At 43.2% G+C, this 17,528-nt stretch overlaps 1 long non-coding RNA gene across 1 annotated transcript; it reads right to left on the bottom strand.

Annotated features, from left to right (window-relative positions):
* Window positions 1–1,403: 1,403 nt before the first annotated feature.
* Window positions 1,404–15,944, bottom strand: LOC134943686 (uncharacterized). The gene is made up of 3 exons (XR_010181677.1): window positions 15,868–15,944; window positions 2,622–2,717; window positions 1,404–1,693 (listed from the first exon to the last, which is right to left on the bottom strand). It is a non-coding gene; the product is annotated as an uncharacterized LOC134943686 (long non-coding RNA).
* Window positions 15,945–17,528: the final 1,584 nt, after the last annotated feature.

Genomic DNA, 17,528 nt, shown 5'->3' with positions numbered 1-17,528 from the left:
TGGCGGTGCGTTTCACCTAACCATGGTACTAGTGGCGGAAGTGACGATCTTAAGATGGCGGTGCGTTCCACAGTTTCCCCGATGGCGGTGCGTTCCACCGCCGTCTACATCAGCATAAGAGACGTCCGCAAGATGGCGGTGCATCCCACTCCTAATCTAGACGGCGGTGCATTCCACGCAGCGCTCCGCCGCCGTCTACACCCCTTATCACTCCACATCACCCAATCACTTGATAGGCGGAAGTGACGTCCGCAAGATGGCGGTGCGTTCCATTAGACGGCGGTGCGTTCCACACAGTGTTCCACCGCCGTCCACATCACTTAACATCATTTATAGTCACTTTCACGTCCTTATCACTATAGTCCAGTCATCCCACTTCATTTCTCTATAATTAGGTATTCTAGTAGTCTTTTCTTTGTTTTAAAATTGACATCAGTAACAATACAGGAAGTGATGTCACTAAGAACTGACATGTGCAGCTTCCTGCTGGACGGTATAAATAGAGCTGTTTGAGCTCACTTTCTTGATCCCCTTGAAGAAGTCCACACCTTGACGGACGAAACGCGTTGGGACTGTTTGCTGCTGAAACTCCCCTTGATGGACAGATAAGCGTTTGAACTTTTTTATCCTGTACGCATAACCTTTGGCTATCTTGTGTCCCTGGGACAGTTTGTTGCTGACCTCCCTATCCCCATAATGGACAGATAAGCTTTTATGATTTTAAATCTTGTACGTGTGTTGTCTAGCCGTTTTTTTATATGATTGTTCATTAAATCTGTATTTTATGTTGTGAAGTTACAGATTACATTTTATTGGGAATAAGCTAGTTCCCTAAATTCGTGCCCTATATTGCAAAAGGCATTACTTTAATCCATGAACGATACACACTATGTTTGCTGTTTCTTCTTTTTACATGTTAATCCTAAAATGATGAACATCGGCTGGAAGTTCTTGTTTACCAGATAAGTGCCCAAGGCCATATTAATTTTTTAACCCACCTGAGTATTTCCGTTTTAATTGTCACTACACCCATTAGCGCTTATTTTCTCCACTACCTATTTTTATTTATGTGTATACCATACACTAATCTTGTATTATGAGCTGCTACTCTTAAAAGGGTTAAAAGAGTGTTTTTTATTACTGTTTCCACCGCACGTCTGTACTATAGCGCCTAGGTCTCTATTTCTTTATATATATATATATATATATATATATATATCAACAGCTATTCCTTAATAATGTCCACTGGACTACATATATATGAAATGGTATGGGCTGTTCTTCAAACACTAAGTGTTCATATGTCCCAAAACTGAATCAAGTTCTCTTTGAAGAATGTGTGCACACACTGATTATATGGTTAAGATATTGCCATGCATATTTGCCATTTATATCACCTCCAGCTTATTTTATGATGATCCGTAATTCCACTCCCTCTGCTGGTTCTTATCTGTTTGTTGCAGACTATCTGGAGTTGAAGATCTTTCACAGGCATTCACAGTGCTCAGGCTCCCTCTGCTGGTGGTTAGCCGCAATTGCAGATACACTGATAATTGTGCCGTGGATGTAAGCTGGTTTTGAATAGAAATTCATTGAGGTGATACAACCTGGCTCAGTCACCTCGAAAATGCGTTTCTCCGCCTTCTACCACATCAGTGGCTTCCTCAGTTCGAACTGAGTTAAAATCATCCCTCTAAAATGAAAAACATACATAGGTATTTCTTGAAACCGGGGTAAGTTTTTAAGAATCACTTTCAGGTTTTATAAAGCAGCAACTTCTGGGATATTTCTTTCAGACCTTATGGTATAACACCCAACACTTTGGGGGCATATCCAATTAGCAGTGGGGTTTAACGCCTGGAGCTATTTAACTGTTATGCATTTTCAAAATATGGTAGCCCATAGACTCCACATTAAATGCTGGAATATAGGGATTTCCTCACGCTTTAATATATGGGTTTCTCCACCCCAGAAGCTGCATTTAATGTGCAGCTTCTGAGGATGTGAGGAAAAATCACGTTACACATGGGGATGCAGTTCTTCATTTATAAACCCCACAGCTAATTGGATATGCCCCTTTGTATGTGATCCTCCCATTTTGAATTGATGTGTCTTTATCCCTGTTTCTACCTGTCCCACTTAGTCTATATTTGTACATATCATGAATTGATTTAATATTCAGCATAATAGACATACTAGTTACTTTGCTAAAATAATTGAACTGCTCACACAGTCGCTTTAAATTATATTATTCTTAGGGTGTTTCTTTAAGACACCTTAGATTACACTGCCTTTGTATTGTTTATACTACTGTATATGGCTCTTTTGCATCTTAAAAAGTTTGATACTACTGTATTTGTACAATGACAACATTTGATTGTTCTTTTTTATGTAAGTAATTTTGAACTGCGTCAATAATGAAGAAAAATAAAAATTATTATTTCTAATCAATATTAGGAGAAATTAAAAAATTGCTTAACTAAAGCTTCATTAGTACTGCTCTGCATTGGTGAAAAGGCTAATGATATGATGTCTATATTTTCAGAATCTAGGCACAAGCAAAATTGTAATATTACTCTATAAAATATATAAATACATATAGCATATTAGTCATTACTAACCATTTCCCTCCATATGAGGTTGGCAAATGAATCTCTATTCCTTTAACGCTTCTTGAGAAACTTAATCTGATTTCACATCAAGACTGTTGTGTGTTGCTGAAAACAAAAAATTTACTTCAGTATTTTATTATAATATAGACATTGTAAATACATTTTTTTGTATGTTTAAATCTGATGGTGATGTGTCAGAAAACTCAATTGGTAATTTAAAGGATATTTGACACCGGAAGCCCACCCCGGTGGAAAGCCAGACAGTCGGCATGCCGACTGACAGAGACTATTCCCACTCGTGGGAGTGGGAATAGAACCTGTGGCCAGCTGCACTCAACCCCCTCCATCCCACCCCACCCCGACGGCAAACTAAACCACCGGTCACCCATATCCATATATGGCACTAATTTCATATCCACCAATCAATCTCATTTTATTTCTTTTTATCAATAGTCTAATGTTTCCAACTTTTTGTACTATACTAAAGATTCAACTATTATTTTAAAATCATTAAACAGTCAAGGTACAGGAAAGGTATTTCTCGCCATCAATATACATATCTATTCCTCATCATTTTAGGATATGTGCTGTTGAGAGGTTTTTGAATCTAGGCACGGTCTGAGTGTAAATAAAGGGAATTTTTTGCTAAATGGCATACAATAAATTGGAAACAATATAGATTATTGGGCGCAACCAATACAGAGCCCATAATTATTTTAATTTTGAAGCTCAGTGCAGCCTGCAACTCCCGCCGCTACAGAATGTCATCGGAAAGCTCTGATTATTCAGGCATGCATTGATTAATCCTATTCTGAAACATACAAAATTCTTACCTTAATCCTTTCCTATGGCCCCCATACACTTGTGCGATATGGCATACAATCATACGATTTCAATCGCATCTGTGCGATCAGTCGCATGATTGTATGCATATATTGTGCACCTTGCGACGCGATGCGCAGGCACGCCGGTCGAATGTCGCGTCTTAAGATATTAAGTGCTGCATTTAATATTTATTGCATCGCATCGCAATGTGATTGCATTGCATGTGTTTTTAAAAACACATGCGATATATCGCACTGCCATGTGCGATGGGAAATCTGCCGGGAGCAGCCAGAGGCTGCTCCCACTCGGCGGTGATGTGCCCATCACATGATTACCATGCGGTCTATTGCATGATCGCATGGTAATCACTTTGGCAGTTCAGGTGCAATTTCATCGCACCTGAACTGCCGGTGCAATGCCCCGCGATGTCGCGTCGCGGGGCATCGCACAAGTGTATGGGGTACATCAATCTACCATCCCATCTCTCAGCTCACTTCCCCCTCCAAGCTATTTGAGAAACTTGCCTACACCCACCTCACACGCTTTCTTGACTCACACAACTTATTGGACCCACATCAGTGAGGCTTTTGTTCCCAACACTCTACAGGGTCTGCAATTACTAAGGTGGTGAATGATCTGATCACTGCTAAGTCTCAAGGCCATTACTAATTTTCTGGATCTCTTTGCTCTACTTGACACAATGGATCACTCTCTTCTCAATAAAAATGCTACAATCCCTAGTTCAGGACACTGTTCTATCCTGGTTCCTATCCTACTTGTCAACTTGCTCTTTCAGGATTCACTTTTCTGGATCCATCTCCTCTCTGTGTTCTTTATGCAAGGCTCAGTTCAAGGTACTATGCCTTTCTCTATCTACTGTATAACAGGTCTCTTGGAAAATTAATAATATCATCTCCCAGTTCAACCTCTTCGCTGTACCCAAGGTCTGCTTCTCTCATCCACACCTGCTCCCATTAATGGTTGTAAGACATTTTCCTGGCTGCACCCACTCTATGAAATGCCACAAATCACAAGGACAGACATCCAGGACCAGAGATGTAGAACAAAGACAATTGCTAGTCCCATGGTAAGTTATAGGACATCTGGATGAAGTCAAAAGTTCATGGTTAGTCTGTGCTTTCAAAGCCATAAAATGTAACAAACTGCAATGAAGCATTACAAAAAAGCATATATCCTTTTAGAACCCTACGTACAGTATGCCATCAAACAATTTCACAAGGCGTTTAATTAAGATGTAGAAATGTACCATAAGCACATTATTTGTTTGATAAAAAGGAAATGCAATAAACACATAGAGATCCCTTAATGCAACTAAACACTTCAATAAAAAAAAAATGTCACAGTAGCAGGGGTGTAACCAGAACTTTTTGGGACCCTCTCCCAATGCTTTTTGAGAGACACCTCTCCGTTGCAGTTATTCATTTTATGCCTCATAATAGTGCCCTAGTTCATTTTCTGAACCATATTAGTGCCTTAGTTAATATTAAACCCCATAGTTGTGCCCTAGTTAATATTATGCTGCATAGTAGTTAGTTTTTGCAGGGCTGCCAGCACACATTATGCCACACATTATCCCCAATTCACATTATGACATACAGTGTCCCTGGTTCATAATATGCCACATTACAGCACCCCCTGTCATACTGTGCCACATTAGAGTGACATCCAGTTCAAATGATGCCACGTTACAGTGCCCCAGTTCATATTATGCCACACTATAGTACCTCCATTTCATATTTTGCCTCAGTTCTTATGTATTATAGTGCTCTCCACCGTACAATGAGCAGATCAGACTATGACACATTACAGTGGCCTTCTATTCATATTGTGCCACATTAGACTGCCCCCTTACCATTATAACATCTACAACACACACCTCTCATTGAAAATGTTATGTCACACAATTCAGGCTGGGCAATGGTTTGACACAATTGCTTAGCGAACAAACTGGGAAATTGGTATGCAACTTTATAACCTTGGTTCTGGCCTACCTAAGCCTCTGGGCCTTACAGCAATGGGACTCCTAGCACCCATTATAGTTACGCCCATGAGCATAAGCAACTTCAAACAAGGACATCCACTACTTAAACACGCATTTGTACCTCAAACATTGGTTTCTGATACAAGCAGCACAAGATTTGAAGTAAAAATGGCTGCATGTACTGTAAAGGGAAAAAAAAGTCTTTAAACTGATCAAATACAATTCCCTTTTGGGTTTGTTAAAGCTGTGTTCTACTCAAGCCCAGGGGCCACGTTCAGTTCTTTTACCCTGTTCTACCTTTAGACCAGAGGCTCACACAAGTAACAATTGTGGGTTGTAGTAGCTGTGTGCACCTGAATGCCTGCTTGCTACTACTCCTCTCAATGTCAGAGGTTCCACTATAAATACGTAAGAGCACTGAAGGGAAATCAATGCTGCATAAATAGGTTTCAAACAACATTTTTAACTATGATAATGCTCATAAGAGTGCCAGCTGAGAGTTGGAGCAGACAAGTGCCACATAGGGACAGGGGTCTATTTTGGCACCTATCCTGTATGAATGCTGGCTACTACTACAGTACCCAGTTGCAGTAAGCTGCGGAATCTTTTTTTTTTTTTTTTCTTGACTAGATTAAACCCTCCCTTGCAGGCACCTGTGGTGGGCCAATAAACAGATTTGAACAACGTCCATTCTGTGTATAGCTACTACTACCCCCAATTAACACTGGTTGCAATTTAAAACTTGAGAACTAAAACTGTTAACCAAATAAATATAAACTCCATCCAGTCTTAGTACTACTTCAAATCTGGAGTTTAAATTACTGTCTATGGGCTTCTTAACGCTTAAGTTGGGTACACGCTGGCTTCAAGGGAACAGTCAACACATCGTGAGCTCATTGGCTGGTGTGTATCTCTGATATGTTTGTGAACAATGTCAGTCCCAGACATACTGTATTGCATTGGCTGTGCATCACAGCTGAGGACCGAAATATGTGCAGATACAGTACATCAGGCCATCTGGCTGTGTGTACAGGTGGTCCACCAACTGCCCATACACTTGCTGTGGGGGGCTGACGTCACAACTGGGCAGGCAAATGCCCGCCCAGCTGGGGATCCTGACTGAGATGACGAGTGTCCGATCAGTAAGTGTGTACACTTACCTCGATGGGCCGCTTGGTCGGCGCAATGGCGGGTCCACCAACGTGTCAGTCAGGTGTGTTCCCAGCCTTACCCTGCCAGCTACTACAACTTCCACCTGCCACTAGCTCAAATTTAGGTATAAAATAGGTATGTTTTCATTTAATTTATTACATTTTAAACTCACCGCCCATACTTACAATGCTTAATTTGAGTGGTATAGTCAGGATTCAAAGTGAGGGCGAGCAAAGGGTAAACATAGCTAATGGGGACATTGACATTGCATGCTGGGGTGTGATCATGTTACCTTCACCCACTGTGTGCATCAGGAGAAAATCTCCCAACCACACCGCAAATTGGGACAAACTTATGTTTTGCAGCTGTGCCATCCGGTCTGAACAGCACATGCGCAGGTGCGTCGCTGGCCGGCGACGGGCAGCGCCAAAAACAACAAGGAGAGCGTTCACAGCGGCAAACGCAAGAAGACTGACAGGAAGAGGCCATCCGGGGGTGTCAACTCACCGTTTACTGGGAGTGTCGAGGAAAACGCAGGTGTGCTCAGCCGTTTCCAGGAAGGAATCCTGACGTCAAGCCCGGGTGACACCGGAACCCAACCTGGGTAGCTTGCAGGGTTGGTCCCAGGAAAGACCTGGGTTAAGGGGCAGTGTAAATGGGTTACCCTTGTCGTTCGACCTGGGTCACGTTTACAGCAAAGGGAGATCCAGATTTCCTGGTGCTTGGGGATTATGTTATCTTCAAGCGCTGACAGAAGAATTCCACTGCATATAGGTGAAGGGCTTTGTCCTGGGCCTGACCTGGTTCGGAATCGTGTTTCAAATCCCGGGTCAGATCAGGACTTCGGTGTAAAAGAAGTATTATATATGTACACTAAATAATAGAACAGACACAGAGTGGGTTAAGTACACAGGTAGAAGATGGAGCAAACATGGGATGGATGGAGTCAGGAGTGAGCAGAGGAGGAGTGGGGTGACCAAACTAAGGGGCAGATTTAACGAGTGACATTCTTGTTATCACTCATTACTAGAGATGAGCGAGTTCGGTTCTCAGAGAACCGAACCCCCCCGGACTTCACGTCATGAGCCCGGATCCGAGTCAGGCTTGGGTTTTCCCGCCTGACTAGGAACCAGAACGAGGCAAAACGTCATCATCCCGATGTCGGATTCTCGCGGGGTTTGGATTCCATATAAACCACCGCGCGTCACCGCCATTTTCACTCCGGCATTGCAGAGTATAGAGAGAGGACGTGTCTCTGTCCTCAGTGTCCATGTCTTGTGCTGCATCTGTCCAGTCACAGTGGTTGTGTCCTCTGCTGCCATATGTCCAATGCTGCTGTATAAGTCCAGTCCAGTGGTGCTGTGTTGTGCTGCATCAGTTCAGTGGTGTATTATGCTGCATCAGTCCAGCCACAGTGGTGGTGTCCTCTGCTGCCATATGTCCAGTGCTGCTGTATAAGTCCAGTCCAGTGGTGCTGTGTTGTCCTGCATCAGTCCAGTGGTGGTGTCCCTGTGCTGCTGTATATGTCCAGTGGAACTGCCGTATACAGATGGAGCCACGATCATCTTGGCTTCTGTGCTACGCTAAATCACACCATGGTTTATTAGCATAAGCCTTTTATCTATTGTTCTCAGCTGCAATACAATAAGAGAGAACAATACAGCAGGTAATTAAGTCCGACTGCCCTGGCTCAGTTAATCCTAGTAAAGGCCAAGATAAAGATGGCTCTATCTGTATGTCCAATGATCCTGCCGTATATGTCCAGCTGTACTGCCATGTAAATCCAGTGATCCTGCCGTATAATTCCAGTGATCCTGCCGTATAAGTCCAGTGATCCTGACGTATAATTACAGTGGTACTGGCGTATAAGTCCAGCCCAGTGATAATGAGGTATATATGTCCAGTGATACTGCCGTATATGTCCATTGATACTGCCATATATGTCCAGCTGTACTGCTGTATATGTTCAGCGGTACTGCTGTATAAATCCAGTGATCCTGCCGTATAATTACAGTGATCCTGCCGTATAATTACAGTGATCCTGCCGTATAAGTCCAGTGAACCTGCCGTATAATTACAGTGGTACTGGGGTATAAGTCCAGTCCAGTGATACTGCCGTATATATCCAGCGGTACTGCCATATACAGTATGTCCAGCGGTACTGCCATATAAATCCAGTGATCCTGCCGTATAAGTCCAGTGATACTGTCGTATATGTCCAGCGGTTCTGCCGTATATGTCCTGCGGTATTGCCGTATAAATCCAGTGATCCTGCCGTATAAGTCCAGTGATCCTGCTGTATAATTACAGTGGAACTGGCGTATAAATCCAGTCAAGTGATACTGCCGTATATGTCCAGCGGTACTGCTGTATAAATCCAGTGATTCTGCCGTATAAGTCCAGTAATCCTGCCGTATAATTACAGTGGTACTGGCGTATAAGTCCAGTCCCGTGATACTGCCGTATATGCCATATACAGTATGTCCAGCGGTACTGCCATATAAATCCAGTGATCCTGCCGTATAAGTCCAGTGATACTGTCGTATATGTCCAGCGGTTCTGCCGTATATGTCCTGCGGTACTGCCGTATAAATCCAGTGATCCTGCCGTATAAGTCCAGTGATCCTGCTGTATAATTACAGTGGTACTGGCGTATAAATCCAGTCAAGTGATACTGCCGTATATGTCCAGCGGTACTGCTGTATAAATCCAGTGATTCTGCCGTATAAGTCCAGTGATCCTGTCGTATAAGTCCAGTGATCCTGCCATATAATTACAGTGGTACTGGCGTATAAATCCAGTCCAGTAATACTGCCATATATGTCCAGTGATACTGCCGTATATGTCCATTGATACTGCCATATATGTCCAGCGGTACTGCCGTATATGTCCAGCGGTACTGCTGTATAAATCCAGTGATTCTGCCGTATAAGTCCAGTGATCCTGTCGTATAAGTCCAGTGATCCTGCCATATAATTACAGTGGTACTGGCGTATAAGTCCAGTCCAGTGTAACCCTATTCTCAGGGGTAGTAATTCTTAGTATATGATACCCTTAATTTTGTGCCTCCACCCAAGTCATTTAAATATTCACTATATATGAATTAGATTAAGGGTGGACTTGGGACACCCTGTAAATAGTTATATATATATATATATATATATATATAGTAATTAAATTAAATATCCTTTACAGTATATTATACTTTTACTTTACAGTTTTACCTTGGGACCTCTGAAAGCTTCCTCCCGACATGCAGGAATCGAACATACAGGTAAGTAACATTTTAGGCCAAAGTCATTTTATATTTTTACTTATAAGCATTAATGAAATATCATTTAGACATATCTTGTTCTAAAGTTATCTATTTCATAACCAATTCATACAGGTAATTACATTAAATGCATTAATACATATAATATAACATCAATGGTAATATACATCATATAACTCTAATTATCTCTATCAAGACCTTGCTCGTTATAATAAATGTATAGAGTATATATATATATATATATATATATATATAGGTCCCACTCCTGAATAGAGTCTGAATGTATAGCTGACTATATACAACTGATAACCTTGAAAATTCTTGACACGCAGTCTGGTAGACCTGTAGTATGCAATTACTTCCTGAATACTATTTTATTCCTGCTGGATATTTATGAGCTCATTAATAATCAGTTTCCAAGGGTACAAGAATATCACAGCTAAGGCTCTTGAATAGCAATTTCCAGTAGAACTTTGTAGCAGTGTAAAGTGAGTGACTAAGGCTGTCGGTGAGATCTGTTTAAATGACTTCCATATAAACTACATTGTATCTTTTCTGTACTTTGTATCCTTTAAACACTACACTTGATGGAATACTGCTACATTAAATATAAAGAGTATCCTTTCTTTCTAGCCTGAGTTGTTGAAGCTAGTGAGCTAGTGATCCTGTGCAAATCTCCTGCTAAATTCTTCCTATGTCGAATGGTAGGTCTATAGTACACTCCCACTGTGGTGAGGTAGTTCAGTATATTATTTGAGGGAGTAATGGGAACCTTGCTTTTAATAGAATCATTTTAGAATGGTAATAAATGGTTCCAGGAGCTTTAAATATGTAGTAGCATTCAGTCCCGGATATCATAAAATAGTGGATGCACCCCTGTTGTGTCTATAAATTGTTTCTACAGTGAAAAGGTGCACAGTATAAATCACTACAGACCTCAGATGTCTTCTATGAATGCCTCCTGACATTCACTCTTTCATGCCTGGTAGCTCCGCCCACACAGCATTTCATTGGTGGGCAGTGGATCGGCGTTAGGGTTAACCAGGAGTATCGGTTGTCTTGAAGGTAGATAGTGGTGACGGCTTCTTCACATCTCACCTCTTCCACTGTCGGCCGCTCACCACCTGAAGCGCTGGTGACAGCTTTCCGGCTCTCTCGCTGATCCCCTCTCGATGCACCGGTAACAGCTCCCCCGGCTCTAGGCGGCTCCTGTCTTCAGACGATCATCTTGTGATGCACCGGTAACCGCTCCCCCGGCTCGCTGCTCTTGGCGGCTCTTGTCTTCAGTCGCTCACCTCTCCTGGCGCCGGTAACAGCTCCCCCGGCTCTTGGCGGCACCTTTCTGCAGCCGCTCACCTCGCGATGCGCCGGTAACAGCTCCCCAGGCTCGCTGCTCTCAGCGGCTCCTGTCTTCAGCCGCACACCTCACGATGCGCCGGTCACCGCTCCCCCGGCTCGCTGCTCTCGGCGGCTATTGTCTTCAGCCGCTCACCTCTCCTGGCGCCGGTAACAGCTTCCCCGGCTATTGGCGGCTCCTTTCTTCAGCCGCTCACCTTGCGATGCGCCGGTAACAGCTCCCCCGGCTCGCTGCTCTCAGCGGCTCCTGTCTTCAGCCGCTTATCTTTGGTGCTTCGGTGTGCTATCGCTCGCTAGAGCCCTCACACCATCTCCGCTGCGCCGCCAATGCTTACAGCACAGCTCTATGAGGCGGGCAGGGAGAGGCATAAGTTACTCCCTCGGAGGTGCACACACCAGTCCCGTTCAGCGCTACAGATCCTCCTTTTATACAGGAGCCCCAGAGGCCACGAGAGCGGTATCGTCCTCGTGAGTACTGACTCTTTTCCCGCCGACAGCACGAGCCCTGTACATTGTTCCTCGTGCCCTATTAAGGGCTGTGGTAGTACCTTACAATAGGTATTTTATAGAGTGGCTATTCAGTCCATGAACAACGAACCATTAAATATATATATATAGACAGATATATACATAGGTACACTATCCACTGACCAAGATCAATGAAAGACTTATTATTTAGCAATTAATAAGTACAATATCCCCCACAATAACTCAAGACTTATTCCTATTTTACCTCATCCCTATGCACAGCTCTATGGAGATTAACATAAGGAACACCACTATACCCACGGACAAGTAGATATATACACGTAATGCTAGACAACAGGCACTATGGATATACCCAGGTATACCTTGGGTTCTTTATTTTTCTTAGTTTTATCCCTGTTGGGGAGGTATGATTATTAACATGGCTACACCAGTAATACTGCCGTATATGTCCAGTGATACTGCCGTATATGTCCATTGATACTGCCATATATGTCCAGCGGTACTGCCGTATATGTCCAGCGGTACTGACATTTAAATCCAGTGATTCTGCTGTATAAATCCAGTGATCCTGCCGTATAATTAAAGTGGTACTGACGTATAAATCCAGTCCAGTGATACTGCTGTATATGTCCAGTGATCCTGCCGTATATGTCCAGCGGTACTGCCGCATATATCCAGCGGTACTGCCGTATAAGTCCAGTGATCCTGCCGTATAATTACAGTGGTACAGGCGTATAAGTCCAGTCCAGTGATACTGCCGTATATGTCCAGTGATACTGCCGTATATGTCCATTGATACTGCCATATATGTCCAGCGGTACTGCCGTATATGTCCATCGGTACTGCCGTAAAAATCCAGTGATCCTGCCGTATAAATCCAGTGATCCTGCCGTATAATTACAGTGGTACTGGCGTATAAGTCAAGTCCAGTGATACTGCCGTATATGTCCATTGATACTGCCGTGTATGTCCAGCGGTACTGCTGTATATGTCCAGTGGTACTGCCGTATAAATCCAGTGATAGTGCCGTATAAGTCCGTTGATCCTGTCATATAATTACAGTGGTACTGGCGTATAAATCCAGTCCAGTGATACTGCCGTATATGTCCAGTGGTACTGCCGTATATATGTCCAGTGATACTGCCGTATAAATCCAGTGATCCTGCCATATAATTCCAGTGGTACTGGCGTATAAGTCCAGTGATCCTGCCGTATAATTCGTGTGATCCTGCTGTATAATTCCAGTGATCTTGCCATATAATTCCAGTGGTACTGGCGTATATGTCCAGTCCAGTGATACTGCCGTATATGTCCAGTGGTACTGGCATATAAATCCAGTGATCCTGCCATATATGTCCAGTGGTACTGCCATATAATTCCAGTGATACTGCCATTAGTGCAGTGGGACTGCAGTGCCAACCCTAGATGGCCAGGTGTTTGTGCAGCACACTTGTGTCGCTTAGCCTAGTCATACAGCTACCTCATTTCCCTCTTTTACTTCTTGGCATGATGTGCTGTTTGGGTACTATTTTTTTTAAGTGTCATCCTGTCTGTCACTGCAGTGCCACTCCTAGATGGGCCAGGTGTTTGTGCCGCACACTTGTGTCGCTTAGCTTAGTCATACAGCAACCTTGGTGCACCTCTTTTTCATCTTTGCATCATTTGATGGTTTTTTAAAGTGCCATCCTGTCTGACACTGCCGTATAAGTCCAGGGGTACTGCTGTATTAGTCCAGGGGTACTGCCGTATAAGTCCACCAATTGCAGAATTTTTTTAAAATGACAGGGGCGTGCAGGAGATGCTGTCAGTGGACTGAAAAATTGCGGGCCACTTTCGACATTCAGCCATTGCATGCCACCACTAGATGGGCCAGGTGGTTGTGTCGCTTAGCTTAGACATACAGCAACCTCAGTGCACTTCTTTTTCTTCTTTGCATCATGTGCTATTTGAGGACTAGTTTTTTAAAGTGCCATCCTGTCTGACACTGCAGTGCCACTCCTAGATGGTCCAATTGTTTGTGTTGTATAGCTTAGTCATAAAGCTACCTCATTGCACCTCTTTTACATCTTTGCATGATGTACTGTTTGGGGCCTTTTTTTATATCTGCCATCCTGTCTGCCACTGCAGTGCCACTCCTAGATGGGCCAGGTGTTTGTGCTGCACACTTGTGTCGCTTAGCATAGTCATACAGCAATCTCATTGCACCTCTTTTTCTCTTTGCATGATGTGCTGTTTGGGGCCTAGTTTTTTTTAAGTGCCATCCTGTTTGCCACTGCAGTGCCACTACTAGATGGGCCAGGTGTTTGTGCTGCACACTTGTGTCACTTAGCTTAGTCATACAGCCACCTCAGTGCAACCTTTTGTCCTAAAAACAATATTGTGAGGTGTGAGGTGGTCAGAATAGATTGGAAATGAGTGGAAATGAATGTTATTGAGGTTAATAATACCATAGGATCAAAATTACCCTCAAATTCTGTGGATTTTAGCCGTTTATGTTTTTTTCAAAAAACATCCAGATCCAAAATCAAAACACTAAAGGGTGGTTTTGGCAAAACCAACCCAAAACTAAGGGGTACATTTACTAAGCAGTTATACGAGCGGAGAAGTGAGCCAGTGGAGAAGTTTCCCCATCAACCAATCAGCAGCTCTGTATCATTTTATAGTATGCAAATTATAGATGTTACTTCAGTGCTGATTGGTTGCCATGGGCAACTTCTCCACTGGCTCACTTCTCTGCTCTTATCACTGCTTAGTAAATGTACCCCTGAAACGCGAACGGGGAATTTAGTACCAAAACACAAAACACGAAAAGTGCCCGCCGCACATCTCTACAGTCATTACGAATGATAAATGTACTCCAGCCATTCAGCTGTTAACTGTCACACATGACAGTTAGGAGGTGATTGGCTGGAGCACCATTTTTTATTCGTAATGAGTAATAACAAGAATATCACTTGTTAAATCTGCCCCTTACTTTGAATTTCTGCTGAGATCAAGGACTTCCTGCTAAGGGGGAAATGAATGATAGGGGAAGTGGAGGGAGAGGCTGGGTTACACAGCAGTACCTACTGTCTAACTTACTATGTGCAGCCTCTATAAGGCAACAGGCAGCGCATGGGTGACACATCAAAGATTCCAGAAAAAAAAAATATTTGATTTACGAACAGACAACCAGAAGCACTTCAGAATGCATTGCGGTGTTCCAGAGTGCAGTGCCGGACTACCAAATAGGCAGAGTAGGCACCGGCCTATGGATCAAAATAATATTGATTTGGGGCCAAATGTACTAAGGGGTCTTTTCAATGCCTGTCGGATCCTCTCTGACGAAGAGGATCCGACAGGTCAGTATTCAATTAGCTTGCATTTCCGACAGGTTTTGCCCGTTTTCAACAATGCTGATCAAACTTTTTTTGAATTCGGACTAGTATTGTCCAAAACGGCCAAAAACCTGTCGGAATTGGCCGCTAATTTGGATAAAACAGGTGAATCCACAGCTAATCCGCCGATCCACGTGTTTTCCAACAAGTCGGAATTGCAGACAAGTCGGAAAAACAGCAACTCCATTGAATAGGTCGATTCCTGATTCGACCTAAAAAGTCAGAAACTGACGTCTTTCCGACTTGATGGCAATTCCGACAGGCATTGAATAGACCCCTAAGCCTTGAAAAGTGCTAAAGTGGAGAGTGATAAAGTACCAGCCAATCAGCTCCTAACTACCAAGTTACAGACTGTGTTTGAAAAATGTCAGTTAAGAGCTGATTGGTTGGTAGTTTATCACTCTCCACTTTATCACTTTGTCGGGCTTAGTACATATGGCCCTTGATCTTGAAAGAAAATTACAATCAAGCTTTCTTAAATTGTTTCCAAAAGATAGAAAAATGCTGAAACTCAAAGAAACGAAAGCTTTATATTAAAGACTCTATAGAGAAATACTGTATTAATGTAATGTACCCATTAACAACTTAAAGTACATAAACCATAGACATCAGATTCACATTACAGTTTTCAGATCGTAGACTGTTAGTTGGTGGAATTAAAAACGTATTAGGAAATAACTTGAGGGGGTGAGTGGCGAGATTTCAACTGCCTAGGGGCCTCCACAGGATTTGCAATAAGAACATTTACATACTGTAATTCAAAGAAGTAAAACTTTTTACCTTGGTCAACAAAAGTTTAGGAATCCAGGGTGTGAACAGACCCGTCTACACATTCCTTAAGAGTGCGAGTCATGATGTCACAACAGATCCTAGTTCCACACTGCCACATGTGCCCTTTGCATGTTCTTATCCTTTGCAATCTACCCAGGTGCAAGAAGAAGATGGCAACCCTTCAGATGTAAAAGAGGACAGCAGCACTTCAAGAGCCCACGCAGTTGTCTATGTACTAAATTAAATTGTGTCAATCTAGAAAAGCAGTGCTGTAGCGATAGACTCATTGTTGATCGACCCAGTTGCCGGATGCAGTCTGTTTCGATATGACTTTGGTGGCACTTTACAGGAACCTCTGCTTTTTTCTTTTTTGCATGCTTGTCAAATTGCGATGGTGCCCACTCCTCTCCACTGCTGGTTTATGGATGTGGGACTTCTTCTTGGGGAACCTGTGGAAACACTCCCCCCCCCCCCCCCCTACACTCAGTAGCCAATGCTACTTCATAATTATAAAAATAAATATATTTTTCATAACTACACTACTATGTAATTTAAAAATATACAAAAGAACAACTAAAACAGATGATGCTACATTTTTACAAAACTATATATTTGATATATACAGTGTGTACAGGGGCGTATCTACCTATTGGCCAGGATGGCACTCGCCAGGGCCGCCAGGAAAGGATGTGGTGCCACCCGTGGCCAAACGGTAGAAAAGTAGTACTGTCAGACTGTACCTGGGGAGAGTCTGTTACTGCTTGAGCGGCGCCGGTGTCCGGCAGCACCGCACTTGTAATCAGACTCAAAATAAACTAAAGCTCCCAGTAGCACTTGTTGCTGGGAGCTCCCGGCAGCATGGGTTGCTGGGAACTGTTGTTTATTTTGAGTCTGATTACAAGTGCGGTGCTGCCGGACACTAGTCTGATCACTAGTGCAGTGCGGTGCTGATGGACACATAGAGACTCTCACCAGGTACACAGCAATTGTTATATAGCACAGTGCTATAGATCTATTTGTTGTTGACGATATTAAAATAGTGGCAGCGTTTGGGAAAAGGGACTGTAGTACCTGGAAAACTACACAATTTTCATGCATGTTAGATGTAAGTAAGTAGTAAGTGAGCGAAAACTTTAACTTGTTGAGTGTAATACAGAAAATACAAATCTTACCTATTTCAAGGCCAGGTTCAAGGAAATGTATCAGTTAATTGTATAATTGATCATTTTATCTTGGAAGTGATGGCACCCTGATGTTTTTTCTAACAGGAATCACTTCTACCATCCACGTAATGGTGTTTGGTTAATGGCTGGGTCCATTTGAGGCTCATCTCACAGCATCTCATTAGCATTCCATTCGGGATGCAGTCAAGATGCCGGCGTTTGTCATCCCGGCGGTCGGAAAGCTGATGCCAGCATACCGAAACTGCTGGGAATGCTGATGCTGGCATCCCAACATAGATAGCGATGCAGAATGCCAAAATTCGGATCGAGTTGGTGCCAAAGTCTCCACTGACAAGCCGCGTGGGAGGGTTAGGGTTAGGCTGCGAGGGTGGGAGGGTTAGGCTGCAGGGAGGGAGGTTAGAAGAGTGGGGTAGGGTTAGGCACCACTGAAGAGGCTGGGGGGGGGGGGGTTAGGGTTAGGCTGTGGGAAAGGTGGGTTAGGGTTAG

The sequence above is a fragment of the Pseudophryne corroboree genome, chromosome 7 (assembly GCF_028390025.1).
Source record: "Pseudophryne corroboree isolate aPseCor3 chromosome 7, aPseCor3.hap2, whole genome shotgun sequence".
In the NCBI taxonomy this organism is placed as follows: domain Eukaryota; kingdom Metazoa; phylum Chordata; class Amphibia; order Anura; family Myobatrachidae; genus Pseudophryne; species Pseudophryne corroboree.
The sequence above is the reverse complement of the archived record's forward strand: the minus strand, read 5'-3'. Positions and strand labels throughout refer to the sequence as shown.